Source organism: Ambystoma mexicanum, chromosome 13, assembly GCF_040938575.1.
Source record: "Ambystoma mexicanum isolate Mex_15411 chromosome 13, UKY_AmexF1_1, whole genome shotgun sequence".
Classification (NCBI taxonomy): domain Eukaryota; kingdom Metazoa; phylum Chordata; class Amphibia; order Caudata; family Ambystomatidae; genus Ambystoma; species Ambystoma mexicanum.
In genome coordinates, this window is record NC_090938.1 from 616217110 (window position 1) to 616244455 (window position 27346).

At 47.0% G+C, this 27346-nt stretch overlaps 1 protein-coding gene and 1 long non-coding RNA gene across 5 annotated transcripts in view; one reads left to right on the forward strand and one right to left on the reverse strand.

Annotated features, from left to right (window-relative positions):
• Positions 1-27346, forward strand: part of ACLY (ATP citrate lyase) — a 434227-nt gene that overhangs the window by 22699 nt on the left and 384182 nt on the right. The gene's annotated exons all lie outside the window — the stretch shown is intronic.
• LOC138521560 (uncharacterized) lies at positions 9623-17180 on the reverse strand. The gene is made up of 3 exons (XR_011283074.1): positions 17046-17180; positions 12039-12093; positions 9623-9852 (listed from the first exon to the last, which is right to left on the reverse strand). It is a non-coding gene; the product is annotated as an uncharacterized lncRNA (long non-coding RNA).

The window sequence follows — 27346 nt, forward strand, 5'->3', positions numbered from 1 at the left end:
TTCATTGAACGCTGCCATGTTTTTGCGATTTTGTGGCTGTCTCGCAACGACAATGTCTCCTGGTTCCAAGATATTCTCTTCAGCCCTTCTTTTCTTATCCGCTGTGTCTTTCATGTTTGCTTTCTGGGATGCGTCTTGTTGTCTCATTTCAGCATCACCTTTGTACCTCTCTTCTTCTAGTTCTATGTGGGGTATTCTGGTTCGCACATTTCTTCCAAACATGACTTCTGATGGTGATTTGCCAGTGGTGCTGTGTGGGGTATTTCGATAGTCTTTCATTAGCTTACACAGTAATTTCTCCACTGGTTCTCCTGTTAGGCGAGCTATCTGTGTGGTGCGTTTGACACTCCCCATGAAACGCTGAACTGTGCCATTCGCTTGAGGCCATAGCGGTGTTACTTTTCTGTGATGGAAACCCATATATTCCGCGAAGGTTTTGAAATCTTGTCCGGTAAATGGAGGTCCATTATCTGATTTCACTACTTTTGGAATTCCGTATGTGGCAAACATCCTATCCAATGCCGGGATGGTGTGATATGCCGCTGTTGACGGTACAATTTGTACGTCTGGGAATCTTGAATATTCATCGATTGCTACAAGGACATATTCTCCCCCTTCCAAAGGACCATAGTGATCTACCGCAATCTCTTCCCAGGTTCCGTTGGGCAATTCAGTCATTCTGAGTGGTTCAGGTCTAGTTTGAGGGTTAAGAACCACACACGTGGGACAACTTTTGAGCAGCTCTTCCACCTGTGTATCCATTTGAGGGAACCATACTCTTTGTCGCAACATCCTCTTGGTGGACATTATTCCTCGGTGTCCTTCATGTGCAAGTTCAAGGACCTTTTTTCTCAACGAACGAGGAATCACAAGTTTTGTTCCTTTTAGTAAGAGTCCTTCTGTTTCAGCGAGCTCTTCCTTTACTGTGAGTAGACAGGAGATGTCTTGTTTAGTTTCCTCTCCGGCGTCTTCTTTCAGTTGCTTTGCCTGTTTCCAGTGACCTGTCTCAAGACATCTCATGATGATCTGCATTGCGGGGTCTGAGTTGGTTTCTCTGGCTATTTGTTCCATGTCCAAACCTTGTGGGGTACTTTCTTGGACCACGTACATGATGTATTGGTCTGCAATGGACGAATCGGGGTTGCAATCTTGACTGGGATGACGCGAAAGGAAGTCCGCTGGATTTTGTTCTTTTCCCGGTCGATGAATGATGTTGAATTGGTAGTCTTGTAGCCTTAGGGCCCAGCAAGCTATTCTGGGAGGCATTTTAGCTTGAGCATTTCCATAGATTAATAGTAATGCCTGATGGTCTGTGACTATTGTGAAGGGTTTCCCGTAAAGGAAGAGATGAAAATGCTCGCATGCCCACACAACAGCCAGACCTTCCCTCTCGGCTTGTGAGTATGCTTGTTCAGTTTTTGAGAGGCTGCGACTGGCATAGGATACTAGATGTATGGCCTGGCCGTCTTTGTGATCAAGTTGAGTTAGAATGGCCCCTAGGCCAACCGGACTAGCATCCACTATTAATTCCGTGTGCTTCCGTGGATCAAAATATGCCATATTTTTGGCATCCGCAATGCGATCTTTGATGACTTGGAACGCTTGTTGGCATTCATCTGTCCATCGGAAATCGGCGTTGAGTTTAGTGAGGGCTCTCAAGGGTGCGCTAACCGATGCAAAGTCTTTTATGTATCTTGTGCAATAGCTTGCTAGGCCTAGAAACGATCGCAGATCAGTGACGGAGGTTGGTGGAGTCATGCTCGTGAGTGCACTGACCTTCTCAGGATCCGGTGTCATTCCATTTTTAGAGAAAATGTGGCCGAAGAATCGTAGGGTTGGCTTTCTAAATTCGCATTTGTCCTTGTTCAGGGTGAGGTGTGCTTCCTCCAGTGCCATGCACACACGCATAAGAGTGTCATCGTGTTGCTCTTGATTTTGTCCAAATACTAAGATGTCGTCGCTGTAGTTCAAGCAATTTGGCACGTGTTTTATTATGTTGTGAATTTCCGATTGGAACATTTCTGCTGCTGAAGAAACTCCAAAACTGAGCCGCTTGTATCTATAGAGACCCAGGTGCGTAGCAAAAGTGGTGATGTATCTGGATCTTTTGTGGAGTTCTAATTGATGGTACCCTTTATTGAGGTCCAGTTTTGAAAATACAGTGGCTCCATTGAGCAGATGCACCATGTCCGTTATCCTAGGAGATTGATGACGTTCTCTCAAGATTGCTTAATTTGGTCTTCGCATGTCCACACAAATGCGAATGTCAGCGGAGTCTCTTTTGGGGACTGGTACTATGGGGGACACCCAGGGAGTGGGGCCTTCAGCCGGTTCAATTATGTCTGCTTCTAAAAGTTTCATTAGTTCGGTTTCCACTTGCTTTTGTATATTAATGGGAATACCGCGGTAATGCTGCGCTACCGGAGGAATGCTGTTGTCTATATGTAGTTCAATTTGTCTGTTCTTCAATTTTCCTAGTCCTTTGAACAATGCAGGGAAAATGTTGTCAATGTTGGCAGTGGGGTCCAGATGTTTATGCATCATGAGTCTATACAGAACATGAATCAGCCCCATGTCAACTGCCGATTTGTAACTGAGAATGCATCCGCTGTCGGTAGCAGCTTCAAGAACATGCATGGGTATTTCTTTTACGTGATCTTTGTACCGACATGATGCCGTGAAGAAGCCTTTACACGGTAATGGCGTCTTGGAACCATACGGAAAAATGAGTGCTCTGGCTGGTTGTAAACGTGGCGCATTTGGCATGTTGTTGTACACTTCCTCACTCACCACATTTACCGTGGCTCCAGTGTCCACTAGAAATTCAGCAGCCACTTGGTTGACGTTGATGATGAGAGTGGGGCTGTTTTCTTTTGCGGTGGGGTTTCCAAGTGCATATAGGTAGCCTTTTATCCTTGGTTCTCCTCTTCGTAGATTTGATTCCTTCTTGGGTTTGTCCTCTGAGGAGGTGCTGGAGATGCTGTCAGAGTGTGATTGTTCTACCAAACACCTGACATATCTCAGAGGACGCCTTCTTCGTCCTGAGGACGCAGGATTGTTGTCTCGCCATTCCTGTGAGCTCCTTGATTGTCTTCGATCCGAGGGCTCTTCCCGTTGTCTGCGGCGTGTCGCGTCATTCTGATAGTGTGAGTCACGACCAGGGCTCAGACGTCTTGGCTCTCTTTCTGGTGTGGAGCGTCTATTCTTTCCACCTCCTCGCATTTTGCTACGATATATGAAGCATACGGCCTTGTAATGATTTTCTCCCCCCGCAGGCAGAGCACACTTGACCCATGGCAGGGCATGTGCCTTCATGAGGATATTCATGTCTGCAACGATAGCAAAATGGATCTGGGTTTCCCTTGGTGGTGCTCTCAAGTTTATGTAGATTCTCATGCTTCCCATGAATGATGGTGATGCCATCAAGACCTTCGACCTGTGCTGTCAGCGCCGCATCGGATCGAGACAGGCGTAGAATCTCTTCCAGGTTTCGAGGTTTTTGCAGAAGTCGTTTTCTGAAATCACTGCTTTCATACCCTACTATTATCTGTGAGCGAAGTGCTTCCTCATTTGAGTAGTTGTTAAAATCACAGTGTTTCATTTTTATTCTTAATCTCATCACAAACGCATCCATTGTTTCACCTTTCAGTTGTTTAGTGGTGTGGAAGATGTGACGCTCATAGTCCACGTTTGTGTGTGGCGTGAAATAGTTGGTTAAGGTTGTCTTCAATTTGGTGTAGGTGTCTGTCATCTTCAGGAATTTCATCCAGAATGTCTCTCACATTTGATCCTATGGCATGGGTGAGTAGGCTGTGTTTTCTTTCATCCTCCAAAGGGCCTACCGCCTTGAGACACACTTCAAAATCCCTCACCCACTTCTTCCACCTTGGTCCTAGTGTGCTGGTGTCACTCAAGTCAAAGTTGGGGGGTAGCTGTGTTATTAGGCCGTCCGTCATGCTTGTGCGTGTTGTTTTGGCAGGAGTTACTTGTACAGTTAGTGATTCCTCAGACGAATCATCAAGCATGACAGATGATATGCAACTGTGCACTAATTGGGTGTGGAACTTGGATGACAACAGCTACGTGTTTCCTGTCAAGACTTGACTTGAAAATGGTGGATATTCCGTGTGTGACACGAAAATGTATGTGTGTGGGGAGCCGACGCGCTCCACCCACGTGGCTTCCTCAAATTGGAGAGAGAGAGAAAACTTCCCAGTCTTCACACGAAGATGAGCGAGATAAAGCAAGAGGAAAAGGAAAAAAACATTTTTTTTTTTTGTGAAAGAGAGAGAAAGTCTGTGTGGAGCAGATGTGCTCCACTCGCGTGTGTTTCGTTTGTTGTACGCGTACCTTTTATGTGTGTGGGGAGCCGACGCGCTCCACCCACTGGTGCCACTTCCTCTAGCGGGAAAACGCTGTGAGGAGCCGACGCGCTCCACTCACGCGCTTCTGCATGAGGAGCCGATGCGCTCCACTCACGAGCAAATCCCTTTTACTGGAATGAGCCGTCGCGGGGAGCCGATGCGCTCCACCCGCGAATCTCCTGCCCGCCGTTGGCGGGAAAAAACGCTGTGAGGAGCCGACGCGCTCCACTCACACGCGAATATGCCTCTGCGAATATGCGAAGCAGTCGCAGGGAGCCGATGCGCTCCACCCGCGAGTCTTCCTGTCACCGTTGGCAGGTATTTGTGAAACCCCGCTCGGGCTCTTGATGGAAGTTCAGCTGGCGGGGAGTATACTCACTCCCACCCGCCGTACACTGCCGTCGCGCCTGAAACACCGGAAAAGTGATCCTGCTGCGTGGATTCACTCGTCGCCAGTGTCGAGATGTGCCCAGACTTCCACACGCACCCCTTACACTCCGAAATAATGAAAGGACGCAGAGTCTTCACTAACACATCTTTATTCCTAACGTTGCCCTGAAGAACTGGCCAACCCACGTCATCTCATGTCCCTCCCCTTCCTGCGGCCCCGTGTTCCTCTCCACGTGACCAGGGAGTTATGTGACGACATCACAGTCCCATGTCCAAAAACCTGTGAGCCCTCTCAAACCGATTCCGTTTTTGCGAGAACGGCCCGCCCTGGTATCCGACTGCCAGTTCAGTCACTCCCATTTAGAGATAATGAGCGATCAAGGCCACTGCCATCAGTTGTTGAGTTCCAACTGTCTCTAGTAGTATCAGTGCCTGTGTCACCCCATCCTGGCTAAAGCAGCCAGTGGTTGTAGCTCACGGAACAGACCGCAGCGTGCCTCCTTCTCTGGGACCGCCCTTGTAACTCCGCCTGCAACAGAAAAATAGTTAGAACATTTTGCTACCATCACCTATGAGAAGAAAATTGGTTACTACGAGATAGACATGCATCAAAACAAGTACGATATTTACGAATTCACTACTCTGCCCTCCTGGCAAAAACCCTGTTTATTCCCTTCATGCCTTTTGTCTTATCCTACAGCTTGGGTGGGAGGGTGTTTGCTGCTGCCTGGGCTGGAATAGAGACCTTGCTCTCTCAGCCCAGGCTATTTATGCCCCCTAGGTGCTGGCCATTTCCGCCAGACCCCTGACGGCATACGCACTACACCCCTCCCATTTATCGGGGGGTGCCTTTTTTCCTGAAAGGTAAATTATCATTTATCCTGTGCAGTTTCTTTGTGTTGGCAAGGTCATTTGACGGAACTTGCCTATGTTCATGAGTCCCTCATTTTTTACGGACCTGTGCCCTGATCATGAAGACCCAATGTAGTGAGAGTGAGCTTTATTGTCCAGAGCCGGCGGGCCTGTGAGTCTTGCCCTGGTCCCTTTTGGGGTGCTTGTCGCAATGTGGAGATTGGGCCTCCACTGGTCGGGTGCTCCGCACCTCTGTTACTCCTTGAATTAAAATAAGCCTAGCATGACATGACTTGGAACTCACGCAACTTATTGACATCGGTATCGGGCCAAAATGTCGACAATAAAATGCCAAATGGGCATTTACTGCACATTAGGCTGCTACCAAAAAACCAACTTCCATTACACACCGACCAAGGGGGAGTGGGTGTTGTGGGGAGGGGGGCGGTCCCACGCATTAATTACATGGTAAGCGGGGGACAAGAAAGATAATTCCTTTCCTTTTTTTTTTTTTAAATGGACCCTGTGGTGTCAGCTTCGATCCACGTAAGTGGGAGGGAACTGACGTTGCAGAGAGAGTGGAGTCGAACACGCACGCACGCGCGAAAGGGAAAAAGAAAAGGGTAATCGGTTTGGGGATAAGGGAATATGTGATTACTGCGCCTCGCTGTTATTGTAATTATTTGTTTTATTATTTTTTTTTTTACATTTTCTGTGGCGCAGTGATCACATAGATCCTTGACATTAAGGTGGCAGGCTTGTAGATGTTCGTTTCATCACTCCATTCCCTTAACAACATTCAGCTTTTACACACAGACTATTCTTGGCGAGGCCACTCTTGGCTCAGGCTTGGTAGCCTCAGAGTTAACCGTGGCATTTTAGCTGGGGTACAATGTATACAGATGCAATGGGAAATAAGCCACAGAACGTCTAGGCCTGTCCCACGTCACATCAGAACCCCTCGTGCATCCAACCTTCTATTGTGCTCTAATTTACCATTCTCTAGAGATCTTCCTTGGAAAAGCAACCAAATGATCACCTCCTTTTTGCAGAACTATGCCCCCACCTAAAAGGACTGACCTGCACTCCTACTATCTCAAAACATTCTGTTTGTTTGTAGCTTCTTTTCTTCCCCTGATTTTTGCGCCCTCCATTTACTCAAGCAGTCTAAGAAGCGGATAGCACTGAGGTATGCCTCTCCATCTGGGCATGGTACGCTACTCCCATGGACAAGAGTAGGTGCTATGAAACTGTTAGGATTTTACACTGCACCAAATCACTGACCTATTAATATAAAACGGCTTTGTTTACTGAGATCTGCTTTAGCTGTTGGCTGCCTACAAATCAAATTCTAGAGTGGACATTTGATCTGGAACAAGTTCGGAGGCACACCTATGCTAGCACACAGGCATGGCCCCAAAGCACTTCTTTTGAAAGTGCCTAGTGGCTGTGCACATGGTGATACAGTAGTGGAGTTATTGAGCTGTGCCCCGTCTGGTATTACCCAAGTTGACCTTTTACAATTGACCTTTTGCACAATTGACCTAATTATAGTGGTCCTAATTGACCTTCTGCACAATTGACCTTTCTATTATTTTAGTTATTATATATGTATTTGGTTGGTTTTGGATTATAAATAATATAAGAGGATTGGGTGGGGGGGTTGAGGGGGGGTTTCCCCCGCATATATGTCCGAATTGACCTTCTAAATTGGGTCAATTCTCTCGAGGTCAATTAGTATACAACCGTCCACCCCGCGTTATGGCATATCTGCCCCGATAAACCTATCTGGGGTTGCTTGTGGTCTGACCTACCCCCCTTTCCCCCCGCCCTCCTACTGTAATGACATGGGGCGTTGATAAAAATGATCGATGGCCCGGAGTGTTGCCCAAAGCAATGCCAGGGGTTGTGATTTATTCTGTAATTCCCCATCTATCACTCTTCAGTGATGCCTTTGAAACTCTGCCATCTATATTCCACCCAGTTTTACAGTTCTTGTTGATTGGTTGGATGAGCATTTTTCGCTCCATAAACAACACAGTTCATTAGTCAGAGCACCCCCATTTATACATGTGTGAAGCGCTGTAGCCTGCCTCTGGGTAAGGCTTGGTGAGTTTTAGCCAATCACTACGCTAGCCATTGCTTAACCATGTAGTGGTCGTTTCCATGAAGGGCAGAATCATTTGCTTGCATTGCCCACGTTATTTGGAAATTCTGCCGACTCGTGCTACAACGTCTCTTGGTGCCGAGAGAGAGCTCCACAGGCTTCTCAAAGCGCAGCCAATTAGAGGGTGCAGAGTCAGCTGGGAGATCCATCGCTCCTCACTATGTGGCTCTCATCTTCCTCCGAGCAGCACTTGTCCATCTGTCATGTCAGCAAAGGTTTTCCATGCCCAGCCTAGGCTGTTGGGTAACTATTGAAACCGCGCCCTCTGTCCTCTAAAGGGCACCTCCCTAGTCAAAAAGGAAGATCATCCTGGAATCATTCTGGAGTCATCCGATGACTCCATTCTAGAGTCATCCATGGAGAGTTTAGGAAGATCATCCCAAGTCTGCGTACAAGCCAAAATATTTAATGAGATGATGACTCTAGAGTTATCACAGAAACTACTCCAGGATGAGTTCGGATTACTTCCAGTGATGATCTTGGATTACTCCAGGATGACTCCATGACAACTTCATGATGAGTGGGGGATTACTCTAGGATGACTCTGACAACTTCAGGATGACTCCATGACAACTTCAGGATGAGTGGGGGATTACTCTAGGATGACTCTGACAACTTCAGGATGACTCCACGACAACTTCAGGATGAGTTGGGATTACTCCTGACTCACGACTCCACACACCAGCATTGCTCAACCCGGCCAAGTACGGCTATTCAGCCCTCTGGCACCCACACTTGGGAGGACCAGCCCATTCCACCTGAAAACTCAACCACCAAACCCAATTGGCCTTGAAAAAGACTTAGGTTGAAACGCGCGTCGGCTGTGTAACATATCATCATGTTATGAATATTACATTTACATCCAATGATGTCTTTCATTGGTGCTGATTATAACAAGGAATAAACCTATAAATCTCATGTTTAACACACCAACAACCTGGACCATCTATTTTCTTGTGCAAACTACCTACAAACAAATACTGGACTATCAAACCCAACCAGCGCCTTTCCAGTCCAAAAGTTTGTCACTCCCCCCACAATGACTTCAGGATGAGTTGGGATTACTCGAGGATGACTTCGGAATACTCCAAGACAACTCCAGGATGACTTCATGACAACTTCAGGATGACTCCACGACAACTTAAGGATGAGTTTGTATTACTCCCGGATGACTTCGTATTACGCTAGGATGGCTCCATGACAACTCTAGGATGGGTGGGGATTACTCCAGGATGGTTCCATGATAACTTTAGGATGGGTTCTGAATTGTAAATGATTAATGCAGACTACTCCAGGATGAGTTTTAATGATTTCAAGATGCTTCCAAAAGATTTAGGAAAAGTGGTTGGATTACCCCAGGATGTATCCCTTTTGAGTAACATTGGTGGCATTACTTTACAATGACTCTAGTTAGACTTCTAGATAGTTTACAGGAAAAATAAAATTATATGGAATTTTGCAGGTGTCACTTCATCTTTGCTAGAGCACCCGTTAACTAAGTTCCCTCGATTTAGTGCACACAACTACAAACACCCCCACTTCCCAGGTCACAAACCAACCTGTAAGCTCCCTCATTTCAATTCTCACCTCTAGCCAGCATGGCCTCACCCCCAATAAACTCCCACAATTGCAAAGCACTGCACTAAAATACACTCTTCCAGCAGCCTACACAGAATCTGTTAAAGGTCTACCCGCATGACAGACTGCCGCTAGTCACTTCACCCAATATCAATAAGAGCAGCTAACAATTACCCAGTTCATATTATGATTGTAGCAGCTATAAATTGTTGATATTTTAATATAGTATTGCTCTTGTTATAAGATATCTTCAATCAAACATAGGCTCAGAAAGTGTTCAGCATTTTTTTATTCAACAAATTCGGTTTAACAGCATAGCTGTATTCCATAAGAATGAATAGGTTTGAAAAAAAACCAACAAATATCATCGATCCTGCATTTCAAAATGCAGAGTCTTCCTTAGGCCTCTTCTGGCATTGCAAATTTTGGTGGCGAGCTTCCTTATCACCCAGCCGTCCATAGTAGGCCAACTGTTAGCCTTGCAGACAGATCTCAAAGATTCTACAAAAAAAGAAAGGATATATGAACCTAAATGGACATCTGAATAGGCATTGTTAAATTCCTTATTGTAGAATACATACCAGATTAATGTTAAAATGTCAATTTACAAATGCATCACTACATTTAAATGCATTTGTACACAAAGGATGAAACGGGCTTAAAGATAGATTTGAACTGAAAATGAATTATGGTTTTCTGTGGCTGCATTCAGAATTTTATTGTCTTTAGTGTAGCTATATTGATTTATATCAGTTAGAAATAGAAGGCATAAGTGAAAATGGGGAAATAGTCTTTCAAACCCTTTGCTAATTAACTACCTCCCCTTTTGCCCATACCATTCTTACACCCCGATACATATCTACCAACAACGCGCACATATCTTGTACCCACACTCACACTCCCATCTGCACAACCTCTGCCACCCACCCGGCTACTCGATAACTTCCTCTATGCAGTTGAAGGGGCCAAAAAGTATTAAAAAAAACAAGAAAAAAAAAAACATGTTAAAAGAAATACAAATTTGAGATACTCTTCTTAAAAAAGGTAGCATATTTGCATTGGGGTAACAGACTACTTCCTCCCAAGAGTTCACTCTTGTTTTCTTTATCCATCCTACTTTCTTTGCAAATGATATGTGGCATTTATAATGCGTCTATACACAAGTGTTCGAAATGCGACGAGGCAGGGGAGGGGGAACAGAGGGAAGACAGACAACGATCTTACTAGGCCAGGTGTCATTCAGATCGCACAAGTGCATGGGAAGGGGAAAAGTGCGAGGGGAAGGGAGAGGGGAAAAGTGCAGTACATGGGAGAGGGAGAAAAAGTGCAGTACATGGGATAATAGAATAAATAAGAAAAATAAAGGCGGGATGATGGCAAGTGCAGGGTAAGAGCAGACATAAGTGCTGGTGGGGGACTGTAGGGATACAGAATACAGTTCCCAGGTGCGGGGGTTGCCAGTGCAGGTGTGTAAATGGCGGGGCCTAGGCCCAAGGTCTCAAAGGGTGGCCAGGTAGCCAGTGCAGTTTCAGCCAGGAATTCAGCAGGGGATGGGGGGGGGGGGGGGGGGGAGGTTTTGAGGTGCTTCCGGAACTGGAGATGGTTCTCCTCAAGTTTCAGGGAAGCAGGAAGGCTGTTTCAGGAGGAGGCCCCTGCCGAGGAGAGAGATCTACCACCAACTCGTTGCTTGGAGAAGCGAAAGACCCTGAGGGAGTTGGAGGCGGATGATCAAAGAGCTCGAGAAGGAAGATTTTTGGGAAGAGAAAGTTGAAGGTATTGCGGCCCCAGGCCCAAGAAGGCCTTGTGGACAATGCAGAGGGTGTTCAACTTAATCCTTGCAGCCACCTCGAGCCAGTGCAGAGATTTCAGTCCTGGAGAGATACGATCCCTGGGCTTGTGGCCAAGGACAAGTCTCGCAGTCCTTCTGGATAAATTGCAGAGGGCGGAGAGTAGAGGCAGGCAGACGTGACTCTCAACCTGTTTGACGGATACCTGCAGCAGGTGCATTAACCCACTACACCATGAAAGGAACCCTAAACTGCGGAAAGGAAAAGACGTCTAGCTGTTTGTGAGCCATTTTTCTTGTTTGGCTCATTTATCTCATACAGAATCACAGCTGCTGATACAGTGGCAGGGCTTTTAACGGGATAAGTTTGGGGGCTGCGTCGCCCCTGAAGTTCCCTTCAGGTAAAGCCGAGCACTATGTCGAGAATTGATGTGGTGTTCACGGGCGCCGCATGAGGTTGCTTGCTCCACTCTGGAACAAAGCCCTGACTCGGCTAATGCGTATTATTGGCCAGCAGACTCCATGATTTGACAGACACGGTGAATAGCTCAGTCGGTTGAGCACCTGTGAAAAGAGATTTACGTTCAAACAACTGGCTTGAGCTCCTTTTTAGGATTTCCTTATTCTGAGGTTGATGTTGTGAATGTTATTGAGTTTAGAGACGCCCTCAGCGACACCAATCACTTAAGCGCCGAGAAGCAGGCTAGTTTCTGGTTTGCAAGTGTATACACTGGCATGACACGAACATGTGTGTGTTTGTTCAAAAGGGAAGTAACCACGTCCCCCATCTCTGAAACTCCCACCCCTTGCCCCTGGGTGCGTTATTCCTGTCCCCTGGGGGAGGGGGCGCATAGTAGGTATGCTTGCCCTGGTGGAGAATTAAAATAGAAAGCGCTCTCACCACCCAGTAGCAGCTTCATGGCTCCTCTCCCTCCTCGGTGGGTGGTCCAGTCCTTCTGTAACACAGGAGGGGGTGTGGGAGGGAAGGAAAAACAGGTCAAGTGGGCGCACATATGAGCAGACCCAGCCTCGCCCCCTCTGCCAATCCAATTCAACCTCACGCCATTATTTTGATCGGCTTTACCTGTTTTGTACATCACAAGGCAAACCTGAGCAAACATGCATATCGCACAGAAACGGTCTTTTCGAAACAAGGCACTAGTTCCAATGTTGGCAGAAAAAGGATCTGAAAGTGATTTGACAAGGATCACACCGAGTTGAAGTGGAGATAGGACTAGACTCGGTCTGCTTGGTCCAGAGCCAGCACGCTGGCAGACTGGCCACTGCACCACTTGCCGCCCGCAAAATACACACCCTGATAGAGGCATCTTGCCAGGTTGAACACATCCTACAGAATGCTGTGTTATTGTGGGCACGAGGATGAGTATCTCGGCAGGGGGCACTGAGTCTGATGGTCAGGAGGGCATGATAATGGGAAGTCTCCCTGGTTTGGAGCCGTCCCTGCATGCAGGCAGGCACCTTGCCCCCTGACTGCAGGGGCACTTAAGAGCCGCAGCCTGAGAGGGGCAGCTGTCCACGTGCTCTTTAACATTTGAAGAGTTTAACAGTACCCTACCAAAAAAATCTGGATTGAAAGTGGATTGCTACTGGATTTTCCCAAACATTTAAATCCTCTTTAAATCCTCTTTAACTCCAGAAACTCCCATTGTACTCAGAGGATTGCTTTTGGCTTCTTTTTGGCTTCATGCACCCTTAAATATGTTAATTAGCAATCCTCAGTGGAATGCAATCCCAAAACAATCCAAGCAATCCAATCCCCAAACAATCCACTAAAAATCCCAAAACAATCCAATCCCCAAACAATCCACTAAAAATCCAAAAACAATCCAATCCACAAGCAATCCAATCCACTAAAAATCCACTCCCCAAACAATCCTATAAAAATCCAAAAGCAATCCAATCCTCAAACAATCCACTACAAATCACAAAACAATGCAATCCCCAAACAATCCTATAAAAATTCAAAAGCAATCCCTAAATAAATACAAAAGCAACGGATTACATCCGGTTTCCTTTTGGCTTAATGCACCCTCGTAGAGATCCAAAAGCAATGCAATGCAATCCCCAAATAAACCTTTTGAAATCCAAAAGCAATTAATGTAGTCACCAAATAATCAAAAAAACAAAGCAACCCCAAAAATATCCTTTAACAATATAGGCATTGTTTCGGTTTATGAGCTGGAAATAAATTTAGGAGTTTTACAAAAATAATGTTTACTATAATCCTGAAAAGAAACGCTTAAAAAACACATTCGGTGCACCTTGTTGAATTGGGCTTTAAAAGCCTCACTGTGGCTTAACTGCTGCCCATTTTAGAGAGTTGCATTTTGAATTGTTTAGAACTATAGTGATGACTTATTAGGTCAGTCATTTAGGTAAAATGGCCACGAAAGTCAGGACCATGTAATGGCATATTAACTATATTTAAAAAAAAGCAACATTTTTTTTTCACTACTATATTTATTAAAAAGAGGCAGAGATTCAATCGGACACTGTGTACATAGCACAAAAACACGACTGTAGCAATCCAAAACATGGGTGCTTTACAATTAAAAAATGGGTGAGAGGACCCAGAACCAGTCCAGAAAGTCACACGAGTCCGGTGGGGGCCCAGCCCAGGGACCAAGCGAGTCCGGTGGGGGCCCAGCCCAGGGACCAAGCGAGTCCGGTGCGGGCCCAGCCCAGGGACCAAGCGAGTCCGGTGGGGGCCCAGCCCAGGGACCAAGCATCCCCTCTTGTCATGTCACTCACGATTTCTCACTCTACTCACATGATATGATAATTTCTTTATAGCACGCCTATACACAATGTGTTTCAAATCGCTTCGAGGCGAGGGAGAATACAATGACACTCTTACAGGCCATGAACAGTAAGAGTTTACTCAGCCTGACGACATGTCAGATAGTGCAAAAGCTGCGACATAGATAAGGAAGGGAGGGGGAGAGTGGGAAGGAAACGAAACAGTGGGCTAGTCAAGCATAGGCATAGTCTAGTGTACATCATTGCAATGGGCAGCACAGTGGGCTAGTCAAGCATAGGCTAGTGTACATCAATGCAGTGGGCAGCACAGTGGGCTAGTCAAACATAGGCATGCTTAGCTTATAGAGTAATTTAGTTGCTCTGCCAGTAAGATAAGAAGCGTGGGTGGGTAGGCTAACACAGTTTGACTGGTAGGGCAGAAACAGTTTGGCAGGTAGGCTATTGCGAAATACTACCAGTGGTAGAGACACAGTTAGTTCTATGTTGGTACTGTTACAATGGCTATATTATATATGTGAGAGAAGGAGTGACGTTGAATTTAGCGTGCTGGGAGCAAACCTATATCAAGTGGGTGTACAGGCTGGGGTGGCGGTAACAACCATAACATAGGCGGGTGAAAAGCCACTGGCTATTGTTGGTATGTATCCAGAACGTGAGGCGGGGCAAGACTGGATTCCGGCGTTATTCTGTAATTCAACCGGACATAGCTGCTTGGCCAGAAATGGTGCTGCGTGTCCATTGACACGTGTAGGTGTCGTAGCCAGAGAGAATATGACAGATTGCGGGTAGTGGCAAGAGGAGCCTTAGCACTAGCAGGACGGAGGGGCCGCAAAGGGTAGTGTGGGGACAACATAAGTAGAAAATTAGAGCAGCAATCGCATGTGTAACACACAGGAAGGGTGGCAGAGCCCAAAAATAAAAAACTATCAATACAGGTAGGGCAGCAAAGAACTGCTTGTTCGGTATGTGTGAGCAGAACAGCCTGCATACACACACAAGCAGGGAGAGACACTTAACACAGCACGGCAGGGCCATAACAAGCTGCATCAGATCGCAACACAGGAGGAAGAAGGCTGCGAGCCAGCCAGTGCCTAGACTCCGAAACAGCTGCATGGAATGTCCAGTTCAGGGACTGCAGACTCCAAGGCCTGGGAAAAGGCCATCGGATGAAACAGCAGCACACTGGGCATCGGAGGGGTGGGGGGAATGGCACACTGGGCATCGGAGGGGTAGGGGGAATGGCAGTACAGGGTAATGGAGGGGGTGGGGGGGCCTAGCAGTACAGTGTAACGGAGGGGGTGGGGGGGCATTGTAGTAGAGGATAACGGCGGGCTGGGGGGGCTAGCAGGGTAACGGTGGGGGGCTAGCAGGGATCGGAGGGGCTGAGGGGGCTAGCTGCACTGGGTAACGGAGGGGGTGGGGGGATAGTAGCACACTGGGCATCGGAGGGGTGGGGGGGAATGGCAGTACAGGGTAACGGAGGGGGTGGGGGGGCCTAGCAGTAGAGGATAACGGCGGGCTGGGGGGACTGGCAGCACAGGGTAACGGAGGGGGTGGGGGGATAGTAGCACACTGGGCATCGGAGGGGTGGGGGGGAATGGCAGTACAGGGTAACGGAGGGGGTGGGGGGGCCTAGCAGTACAGGGTAACGGAGGGGGTGGGGGGGCATTGTAGTAGAGGATAACGGCGGGCTGGGGGGGCTAGCAGGGTAACGGTGGGGGGCTAGCAGGGATCGGAGGGGCTGGGGGGGCTAGCTGCACTGGGTAACGGAGGGGATGGGGGGATAGTAGCACACTGGGCATCGGAGGGGTGGGGGGGAATGGCAGTACAGGGTAACGGAGGGGGTGGGGGGCCTAGCAGTACAGGGTAACGGAGGGGGTGGGGGGGCCTAGCAGTAGAGGATAACGGCGGGCTGGGGGGGCTAGCAGCACAGGGTAACGGTGGGGGGCTAGCAGGGATCGGAGGGGCTGGGGGGGCTAGCTGCACAGGGTAACGGAGGGGGTGGGGGCCGGGGCCTAGCAGTACAGGGTAACGGAGGGGGTGGGGGGGCATTGCAGGATAACCGCGGGCTGGGGGGGCTAGCAGCACGTTGGGGGGCTAGCAGGGATCGGAGGGGCTGGGGGGGCTAGCTGCACAGGGTAACGGAGGGGGTGGGGGGATAGTAGCACACTGCATCGGAGGGGTGGGGGGGCCTAGCAGTACAGGGTAACGGAGGGGGTGGGGGGCCTAGCAGGGATCGGAGGGGCTGAGGGGGCTAGCTGCACTGGGTAACGGAGGGGGTGGGGGGATAGTAGCACACTGGGCATCGGAGGGGTGGGGGGGAATGGCAGTACAGGGTAACGGAGGGGGTGGGGGGGCCTAACAGTACAGGGTAACGGAGGGGGTGGGGGGGCCTAGCAGTACAGGGTAACGGAGAGGGTGGGGGGGCATTGCAGCACAGGGTAACGGGGGGTGGGGGGGGGGAAATTAGCACACATGCAATAATGGCATGTTGGGCGGGGGGGGTGTGGGGGAGGGGGGGGGGTTTAGGGAACCTGCCTGTTATTGGCTGGCTCGCATTTTCCCGAAATGCGAATGAAACGCGAATGTTGGGCGTATTTGGGCATTTAAAGAAACAGCTGCTGCTAGACGTCGGGATCGCGGTGCACGGCGGTTTCTGCACAAGGTATGTTGGCCGGGATCGGGTGGCTGACCTGGGGTGGGGGGCAGCGGAACATAGCTCGGGGCAGCGCGCCGAAACGCGATCTGGTGGAATCGAATGCAATGGGGTATGGTGGCCGGGGGGGTGGGGGGGATTATAATTTATGCGTGGCAGCAGGATTGATCATGCACCGCCCAGCACGCTCCCAAGCCAGAAGCCAGTTACCACGGCAACGCGTGCCCTTCGCCATATTTGAAAATATATTTTGGGGCAGAATCGCCATATTTGAAAATATATTTTCGGGCATCACACGCGGTCAACGCTGATCGCGTGCGCGCAATACCGCACAATGTGAACAGCAATAAGGACTGGCACAGAATGCAGGGCGCAGCGCGGCCCGAATTGCATGCGCTGGCGTCGCTCCCCACGCGGATTTAAACGTACGTAAATGACAAAAAATACAAAATAAAGCTGCAAAGTGCTTACCTTCTATCAGCGTGATCTCGCAATCCCTCCAAACAGTTTTGCAAGTCCGATTTTCTTGAAAAGTGCCCATATATATCCCCAAGACCATACCCCCCACAAAGCAAGTCCATGATATAGACAGAGAGGACAGACTGGGTTGGGGAAGGAATGCTGGGAAATGATAGACAGAGAGGAAAGACTGGGTAGGAAAAGCAAAGCAGGGACAGAATAGGCAGAAAGGAAAGACTTGATTGAAAGGAAACCAATGTAGCCCAAAAGTTTAGCCCATGTCGTTTTTTATAACTGTGCTTGGGAGAAAAAAAATTGTTGTTGAAATATACATACTTGTCAACATTCTGTGACCGAAAAGATGTAGGATTTTTCAAGTTTCAAAAACATTATTTAGCATAATGACATCACAGGAAATTACAAAACATATATTATTAGCACCACTGGAGCATTCGAAAATGCTAACCCATCAAACAGCACAACATGGAAAGATGCTCAAATGTTTAAAATGTATAATTGTGAATGGTAAATTATTTATATAGCGCCTATACACCGGAAAGTGCTCAAGGAGGGTGGGAACATGGTGAAAAAACAAAAGTCGCTCAGTGCCCTTGAAATTCTGAGACAAGTAAGTGTGTAATATACATTTAACAGTTCAGACACAGCAAATAGGCCTGACGGCGATTCTGCAGTTTTACCAGTGCAATTAAGGGGAGAAGAAAAAAACACGCTTTGTTATGAGCAGCACAGTTACATGAAATCCTCTTTATTAACCAGCTGCATGCCTCCATCAAACAATGACTAAAAGTAGGTGACCTTATTATCACAAAGGTGATCCCGGCGAGCATGCTTAAGGCAATCGGACCTGGCAAATAACAAGAAGATTAAGATTTATCAATTTGGCATAAAAGAAACCCACTTTTCAAGTTTTGAAATCAAAAAACGACTATTTTTCAGAAAAAAAGAAAGGAATCTCTCCTGAGGAACCACGGCTAAAAGCTGTGGTGAAACACGTGTTGGCAGAATAGAAGTGTTTTCATGTAAACTTAGATGACTGGAATGTATGAAAATAATACATGAAAAATAAAACCATTCATGATTTAAATAACTAAGAGTCTAAAGTATCACATCTGGTGCAGGAGTCGCACAAATCACAAGTGACAACATCTGAGGAAAAATATCACAAAGGTTATGTTTGTCAGCTTGCTTTATCATGTGATTTGCATACTTTTTAAGTCATCTCCATCAAAACCCAAACATGTCCACAAACTGCAGATGGGTAGATATGTGGTTAAGTACTTCAATTGCAAGACTGGACTCCAGTCCTGATTTCGCCACTTGCCTAAAGCGTCTTATCATGGGAAAATCATTTAGATCTTGCTGTTTCTAGGCTGACAAAATTTGAGGTACCTGGGAGTGAATTATTTTGTAGGGAACACAGTTCTAAAAAGGCCTCAATCATGGTATTGCTCAAATGTTTCCTTGCCTCCCATATGGTCCTGATATCTCCCTTTCCAGTGCAGGGAACCACACAAGTGAAAATTCTGGGTTCAGACTACTCTCCTCCTGGGCTTCACCAGTGGCTCTCCTGACATACCACACTTGGCATTTAACACGAGCAAATCGATCACCCAGACCCACCACACAACCTCATGGGCCGGGAGGATAGCTCAGAGGCAAAATGCTCTATATACATATATTATGCCACCACCACCAATCTCACCATAGCAGCTCACTTAGGCAACCCAAACACCCTACCTCACCACAGCAGCTGACCCCATTGCCCCAAGTAGCTACCCCAGTAAAATCAGATTTGCCTAACCTCCAGGACCTCCAGGTGGCCCCTCCCACCCCCATCCTCTGGTTTTTCAAGCACTTCTTGAGGTCTCAAATGTAGGCAGGTTTCAAATGTAGGCAGGTCTGCAGTAACTCACCGACCCGTACTTCCCAACATCACCTTGCATTGCTCTGAACGACCCACACCACCCACCTTGCCAACAGCAACTCCACCACCCAAGCCATATGCCTCTCAACCTTTCAGAGCCCCAAGGCAGGTGAAAGCAGATGATTTTGTTTTGGACGGGTGAGAGTCCATTGAATTATATGACAGGGACAGGTGAGAGGCTTGGTCACAAGCTTTACCCCTGCCACATTGGGGATTTTGAGGGTGCTGGGTGTCTGCTTTTGACTGGGATGGCAAAGGATTCTCACCCAGGGGTTGCATGCTATGTTAAGGCCTGTGGCTTCTATTTTTGCCCAACATAGTCTCAAGCTTTACCCTTGCCACATTGGGGATTTTGAGGTTGCTGGATGCCTTTTTAAAACAATTTGGATGGCAAAGGATTCTCACCCGGGGGGTAGGGGGGCATGCTATGTTAAGGCCTGTGGCTTCCATTTTCGCCCAACATAGTCTCAAGCTTTATCTGTGCCACATTGGGGATTTTGAGGGTGCTGGGTGCCTGGTTTTGACTGGGATGGTAAAGGATTCTTACCCAGGAGGTGCATGGTATGTCAAGGCCTGTGGCTTCCATTTTTGCCCAACATAGTCTCAAGCTTTACCCTTGCCACATTGGGGATTTTGAGGGTGCTGGAGGCCTGCTTTTGACTGGGATGGCAAAGGACTCTCACCCAGGGGGTGCATGCTATATGTAGGCCTGTGGCTTCCATTTTCACCCAACATAGTCAAATAGGTGTGCTTAGCAAAGCATTTGAAAATCATTCAGCACAAGGGCAACTAAGCAAAAGCTGACTGACAATCAGTATTAGTCCGCAAATCATCCTACAAACTCTGATGCTCTTAAGAAATCAGTTAGCCATCCCCAAATCATCAAGAACAAACATGTTTCATGGCGATGCTCTTGGAGTAATCAGTAGGCCATCCCAGGATCATCCCCAAATCAACAGGGACATGTTTTTGCTCTTGAAGTAATCGGCAGGTCATCCCAGAATCATCCCCAAATCATCAGGGGCAAACAAGGTGATGCTCTTGAAGTAATCGGCAAGTCATCCCAGAATCATCCCCAAATCATCAGAGGCAAACAAGGTGATGCGCTTTTGAAGTAATCGGCAAGTCATCCTAAAATCATCAGGAACAAAGTTTTCTAAAATACGGATGATCTTGGCATCATCAGCAAGTCATCCTAAGCTCATCTCCAAATCATCACCCACCATTTGGAGACATTTGCTGATGACTTTAACAGCCTGATGACTTCTGATGATGTGGGAATGACTTCTAATGTAGTTCGATGATCATCGGATGACTCCAGGATGGTCTCTAAAGTCATCCTTTTTGACCTGGGCTGCTTCAATGTGTTGTTTTTTTTTTTTTTTTTTTTGCGGGTTGCTGGAGCATGAATATTGTCTGCTTTTAAAAAAAAAAAGCGCTACCATGTGGAAAATGGAGTGGGTGGGGGAGGTGGAATAACAGCCTGAGGATACCAACCGGAGGAGTCGGGTGGCATGATGATTCAGTGCTGTTAGTTGGTTCACTTCTGTGGGTACGAAGGGTGGAGAGGGCGTTGGTGAGTGGGCACTGCACTGCCAGGCCAAGTTGGATTATTTAGCTCAGTTGATGAGTGCTGTTTCTTTGCTTACTCTGGCGCTGGAGACTTGTGAAGGAAGCCTATGTACGGTATCCAGGGAGAGTTTGGGGCAAACCAGGTGGGAGTGCATTTATGCCACCCCTCTATCTCCTCCGAGGAAAGCAGTACCAGTGCAGGGGTCCAAACTGGCTTTCATGAAGCTGTGGCATGCACCCTAAAAATGCACGTGTTGAACCCCACTTTCGATTACTGTGTTTCTGTCTTGTACTGTAGCTCCTGTCTTGTACCAATTTGCTTTTGCGTGTCTTCACATTTTCCTTTCTCTTTGAATTGCTTTCCCTATTATTATTTCTTTTCTGTCAGGTCTTCCATCTTGCTACTCCTTCTCGTTTAGTCTTTACCGCCACGTCTTGACTCTGCCACTGCATCTGTTACTGCCTTCATTTCTGTTACTATCTCTGCTGCCACCTATTCTTTGTGATGTGACCTTGCCTACTCTGCCTCCCTGCTGCTGCTTCGGAATGATGCACTAATGCGTGCGATTTATATTCTGTGTTTTTATCTATACCGCCCCGAAAGTCCACAGGCATCGGGGTTCACACGAGGACAAAAAACAAACGTAAAACACACGACAATGCAGAAGGAAGAAATGTGTTTTATGGAAACAAGAAAGTCTTCCAACGTTTGCATAATGAGTTGAGTTTCTGTTGCAGAATCAAAGCTTTCGGAGCCATTGTGACAAACAAGCTTCTGTTGCCCAAGGCACGCCTTGCTTTAGGACACACACGCAGCCCGGTACCTGAGGATCTTAAAGTTCTACTTCGTTCTAATTTAACCAGTCTTTTGGGGAGGTAGGTGTGTGCACGAGGCGTAGCCAGGATTGTCTAACAAGAGGGGCTTGAAGCTAATGTAGTTGGGCCACTGCAGCGACATTGACATCTGTAAATGCCCACACAGTGTTGCTGAGTGGACAGTCACAGATTTGTGCTGGGCCTTGCCCCTCAGGCCTTACCCTGTCTACGCATCTGCGTGTGCAACACCATGAACGCACCTGTGAACCAGGGTGTCTTGAACTGTACACGTGCTGGCTGCCACAAGCTGCCAGCGCAGTTCCTTCCTCGTTTCAGCGAGGTGAGTGTTAATTACGATGCAAATGGCATAGTTTTGTATAAACTGCAATCTCTGAATACAGCTCTTACACGCCCCCCTCCAACAGAGCGTTACAATAATCGACTCTTGGGGGGGGGGGGGGGAGAATAATGGCTCGAGCAAGGGAAAGTTAGAGAAATACATTCAGAGAGGAAAGGTCTTATTTGTCTCAGCAGCTGAAGATGGTACTATGAACTTTTGGGAATGTAATTTCCCTGAGCATCAGCACCCAATGAAGCCTCTAGATAAACACGAAAGGTTTTTACTCGTGAAGCGGAATCGCACAGTCCTCAGTCGTGATGCTCGAGTAGTTTGCAGAGTTTTAACCTGGATTGATGGGAGCCAAATACTACCAACTGTGTTGTTGCTCTTAAGGCACGTGGCAGTGGGTATACAACAAATCTAATTTCCGGATGAGAAGCGATTCTAATTGTGTCCAGTACATATGATCAGATAAGATTTTGAAGAGGGATTTTACTCTTTAAAATGATTAAACGTAAGTCTTAGAAGCGAGTAAAAATGTTTGACTTTAAAACAAAATGTTTTTGTAACATTTCTTTGTACCAAGTAATTCATGCCGATTTAAAAGACACATTTTTATGTATTTGGCTTGGGCAGTAATAATAATAGTTTCTTCCTGTGGTACACATGTAGTATTGGTCCAAACATTCCCATGGAACTGTTAGGCGAGGCGAGCGGTGACAAAAGCTCTGTCTGTTTTCTATTTTTATTTTTTGACAATAATGTGCCTATTTTTAGTGAGTGAAGTGGCTGATGCACGCCTTATCGACTATTCTTGCTTTACATATCTTCCCTTATCCACCTTTTAATGCAAATTCCCATATTCTTAGTTAATGGCGTACAGAAATATTTATGTTGCACCAGTTGGCTTGGGAGGCCAAAATTGGCTCCTAGCAGCTGTTTGTGCCAAGCTAACCAGGCTCTTCTAGACTTGATCCTGGAGCTAAATTGCTCCCAGCTATTTCGATCCCTGGCATGGGATCTGGTGGGGGTAGATTGCAGGTGTAGATAGGTGGCACGAGGTAACAAAGGAAACATCTCTGGTGGTAAATGAGTTTGGTGTCAGTTGCTGGTGTTTTCCATGTGCCTTCCTGTCTCTTGTTCTCAAGCTTTTGTGTTGGTGTTATCCATTGAATAGTTTGGAAGCTTTCTTTATTTTGGCTCCTACATTTCATGAACGGCCTAAAACCTCTTCCTTCTACATAAGGTCAGGCTAGTCTTGTACTAGGCAGGACCGACTGTTTGCTTTAAGGCAAGCTCAAAGGAGGGGTTGGCTAAAGCAAATACATATTGTCAGGTGCTAACGTGGCGTGTTTGCAGAATCGCCATTAGAAAAAGATGACTATCTTGGCATACCAGGAACTTTGTAGTTGCACCGTAGTCTTGTTACTTTTTCACGTTGTCACCTGTGAGTACAGTGTGTTTCCCTGCAGAGATCTGAATGGCGGTCTTCCAGAAAGCTTGCTGCCACAAACACAATTTTCCTCACGTCCAGAACCCCCAAATCGGCTCCTCGGTTGTGACGCACACACTCCTTCCATTTGTGGCCGTGTGTGTAGGGCAATGCTTTGTTTCTACAGGACACGTGCACGTCAAAACCAGGCTCTCCAATACTGTGCTATAAGAAGACATTAACTCTTGTCTACCTCCCCTTGCACACCCATGCCATCTTTGCTGGCTGATTCTACTGCCACTTACTAATTTGGATCGAACGATTGTAGCTGTGAGTTTGGAATGTCACCCGTTGCGGAATGTCACCCGTTGCCCCATGAATCCTGGAGATAAATAGGCTGAGATCTGTGTGCTTCAAAATGTTCTGGATGCAACCAGAGCCCGTGTAATGTAAAGGCCACTGGGGTCCTCGCCCATGCAGCACATGTCGGGTGGATTGTGGGGGAATGGGTAACCCCAGATCTTGGTAGCGAGGGCTTGGCAAGGGGAGTAAGCATCTTTCCCCGGAGTCCGCTCTTCTTGGAACTTTGGAACTATCTGTTCAGGGCTCAGAGTTTACCCAGGGATTCATGATTTGAGAATGTGTGTATTATACATTGGGGCGAGGAGAGGGAATTCTCAGTTGTTCTGCTTCCTTGGGTTCTTGGTCATCACCAATCTGATTTTCGAATTTGCAGTCACTGCTCCAGATGTCACTTCAGTCCCAGTTGTTTCCTCTCGGACTGTAGGACTTGAGAAACTGATCATTTCTCAATTTAAGACCAACCAGAATAGCTTTACGAGTTCGGAGTGTACGACCTAGTCCTAGGACTGTTGGTACCTCTGTTCCTTTGCCGATGGCTCTTTACACCTCTTCAGACAATGGAATACGAGTTATTGTCTATCATGGATACAAAATGGTGGCAGGAGGGCCTTCCTCTCCAGTTTCAGTCATGTAAGTCCATCCAGCTCCATGTCCCCCACCCCCGGTGACATAAAAGCAAATTGTCTTGGCCGCAAGATAGCTCGGGGCTAACGCTTTTGTCTTGGAAGCAAGACAACGGGAGCATCATGGTTTCGACACCCGGCCGCGCGCTTAAAATGCTGGTCTCCAACATGAAGAGTGTGGTGTGATATCCATGTAATTTTATTTTTTGGGCGTGTTCGCAAGAAAACGAGGCCCCCTTTCCTAGTTAATCCTGTAATGCAGCCTGAAGTTAATCTACATTATGCCTCTGCATGCACACAGAGGGCCTCGCTCTCAGTTACATGTACTTTATGAATTCCCAAAACATTGCTTTCTATCCGATTTTTGTGTATGCAAGGCATAGTTAGACTTTCATCCTCAAATGAGCACAAGTGATATGGTTCAGCTCCACAGCCCAACCCAAGAGAGTATAGTCTTGGTGGGAATATCACACCCCTACAACCAGCTTGCTTTATCAAAGGTCCCAGTCAAAGTATCCGAGCACTATATTTCAATGCTCTTAACACCGAGCACGCTGAAGCTCATATGAACGCAGAGCACCAAGTACTTCTGGTCTGTACCCATCAACACAAGCATATCATTCTTGCATTTTCTGCTCTCATCCCTACTAACCAAATGCTCATCCATGCTTCTCAGCCGCCAGAGCAAATGGAGACCATGCTGATGGCTGAGGTGCATTCTATAACTCCTAACAGTCCTGTTTCTACTGTTCACTGTAAATGTTGCCTGTATCAGAAAATACTATGGCTGTGCTTATTTAGTCTGAGGTGGGCGAAGGGAGTAGGTAACTGGGAAGAGGGGGGAGTTGGTGCCTCACCTTGGACTACAAGCATGCTTTCTTTCTGTATTCCATCCAGCTGATAGCTTCACAGGATATTTTCGGTTTTGTGGGTGAGTACATTATCTGCATAAGGTATGTCCATTGGTCTGCACTCTGACCATAATGTTCTCCCCAAGGTCCGTGTTGGTGGATGCAGTATTTCTTAGCTGTTTACGTTTTGCAGCTACTTTGGATGACTGTTTGGGTAAATGTCTGAGCTCGGCTTCCTGGTTCTTGTTCTTTGGCCATTTTGTGCAGTCTCGGAACAAAATTCCCAGGCAGCTAGGAGAATTTCTACCAAATGCCAACTTGTAAGAGAAAAATGAAGCAATGTTTGTTTGTTTGTTGCCTTCACTTTATGAGTGGCAAACTCTCTTGCACAAAGGCCTGTTCTTGAACTTTCTGGTTCTTGCCTGGTTAAGACTGATTTCCGAGTAGTGTTACATCTACAGGTTCTCTAATGGACTGTTTTATCATTTATGGTAATCTTAATCACCAAGGTTTTGTCCTTTGCTCTTACCAATCCATGCTTTATACCTTCTCTCTTAGAAATCTCTTCTCATAACATCTCTTTGCCGATGATACCCAAATCGTCTGCTTCAGTCAGCAATGATCATCCATCATCACACTGTCTCTGCTATGAATCATTGGCACTAAACTGCCTGATGCTTAATTCATCAAAGACTGAAGGGATGTGTCTCCCTGCCCACATCAACCAACTTCTTCCTTCCTCCATTTTCTTTCACCTTGATTTGTCTCGCCCATCATTTTCAATGTGGTGCTCTTCTTATGGAATTATACTGCAACCGCTGCCTGTCAACCTTCTTGACATTTTCAAAATCATTCCCCACCTTCCTTTCTGAACACTGATTTCCCCCACACCCTAGTAGTCCGCAGACTGTGCTACTGCTTAGGGTTCTTGCCCGTTCTCCGCTTCTGTTCCTTTTGCAGACGTCCTAATATGCCTCAAGGGGAATTGTTTAACTTTCACCTTCCTCTGGTTCCTACACTGCCATTATATCTCCCTAATGATCAACCTCTACTGTAACAATGTAAATATTGTAGGTTTTGTTGATGGTGTTGGTCTCCTTTCGTATCTGGTAATTATTCATCTGGGTCGAGTGTGTGCTCTGTTTCAGCCTCACAAAGACGGTGTAGGGTAATTCGAAATTCCATATGATGTCCCTGCATGGCTGGAAACTATGCATGCGTTGCATAGAGAAGTGATTTGCATCAAAGATGACCATTATCTACTTATTGCGGACATTAATGGAAATCCTAAACACTTATGCTAATTTGAAATATGTCGCCAATCGGGACAGTCCACCCCTCCATTGGAACAGCACCCTGAATCTGCCTACAGCTTAAGAGCAAAGCATAAGAATGTCAAGGGCACTTCAACCTAGTCTTGCAAGGAGCACCCCTAGACAAATCCCTAGATTAGTTAAGCATGTACTTGTCAAATATCCAATTGCTGGAATCCGTCATTTGGCCACCATGTTTGAGAGATCGGCAGGTTCAACATAATTTGTAGCCTGGGCAGTGGGGACAAAAATCCCTGGGTAGAGTTTGTGGGTCTTAGACCTGGCTCACCTCTGATCTGTGGAGTTGTAGAGCAATGTGCCTCTGAATCTTTGAAGCCAATCGCCAGTAGTGTCTTTATCCTGTGTTTCAGTGTATCCAAACTTCCTGTTCTTGGATGGCCTTCTTCATGTTGCAACCCAGCTGGTACCACTTATCTAAAAGGTCTCTGCCGAGGTTCGTTGGGGGGGAAGCAGGCCTATGGGTCTATGTCCTATTTCTTGTTGGGCACATTTTTACTCCATTTTATTTTCTTGGTCTAGTGAGTATTTGCATGTTTTTAGGGACTAAATGTGGCTGGTATGCTGCTTGTTTGTTGGCTTGCTGCCTCTTTATGCTCTGTTAGCCTTTAATATATTGTGCTCTGCCCATCAGCCCACTCCCTCAAGTGTGGCACAGAGCACGATCGGTTTCGTGAATCCTAGTGGTCCACTTGTGTGTGGATGGTCTTTGTGACCCCCTGACACCATGTTTGAACACTTGTCCAGCCACCGAAGGAGAGGGGAGTCTATTATGCGTTTCCACAGATCAATTTGGGCAAGTACGAGACACCACAGTATTTTGCTCCCCCTTAGATACATTGATTTAGGGGCTCTGCCCTGGTTTCTGAATGGAAATGCTTCTACCTTTTTACCTTCTGTTTTGCATCATCTAGATGTTGAAATTGCCAGCTTGATGTACAGACTTCCTTTAGCTTTGCCTTTGTTCCGAACCTTTTAATTCCTCTCCAATCTTGCCATTACTCTGTTCTTAACATTTTGAGGTCGCTGAGTTGTGTTCC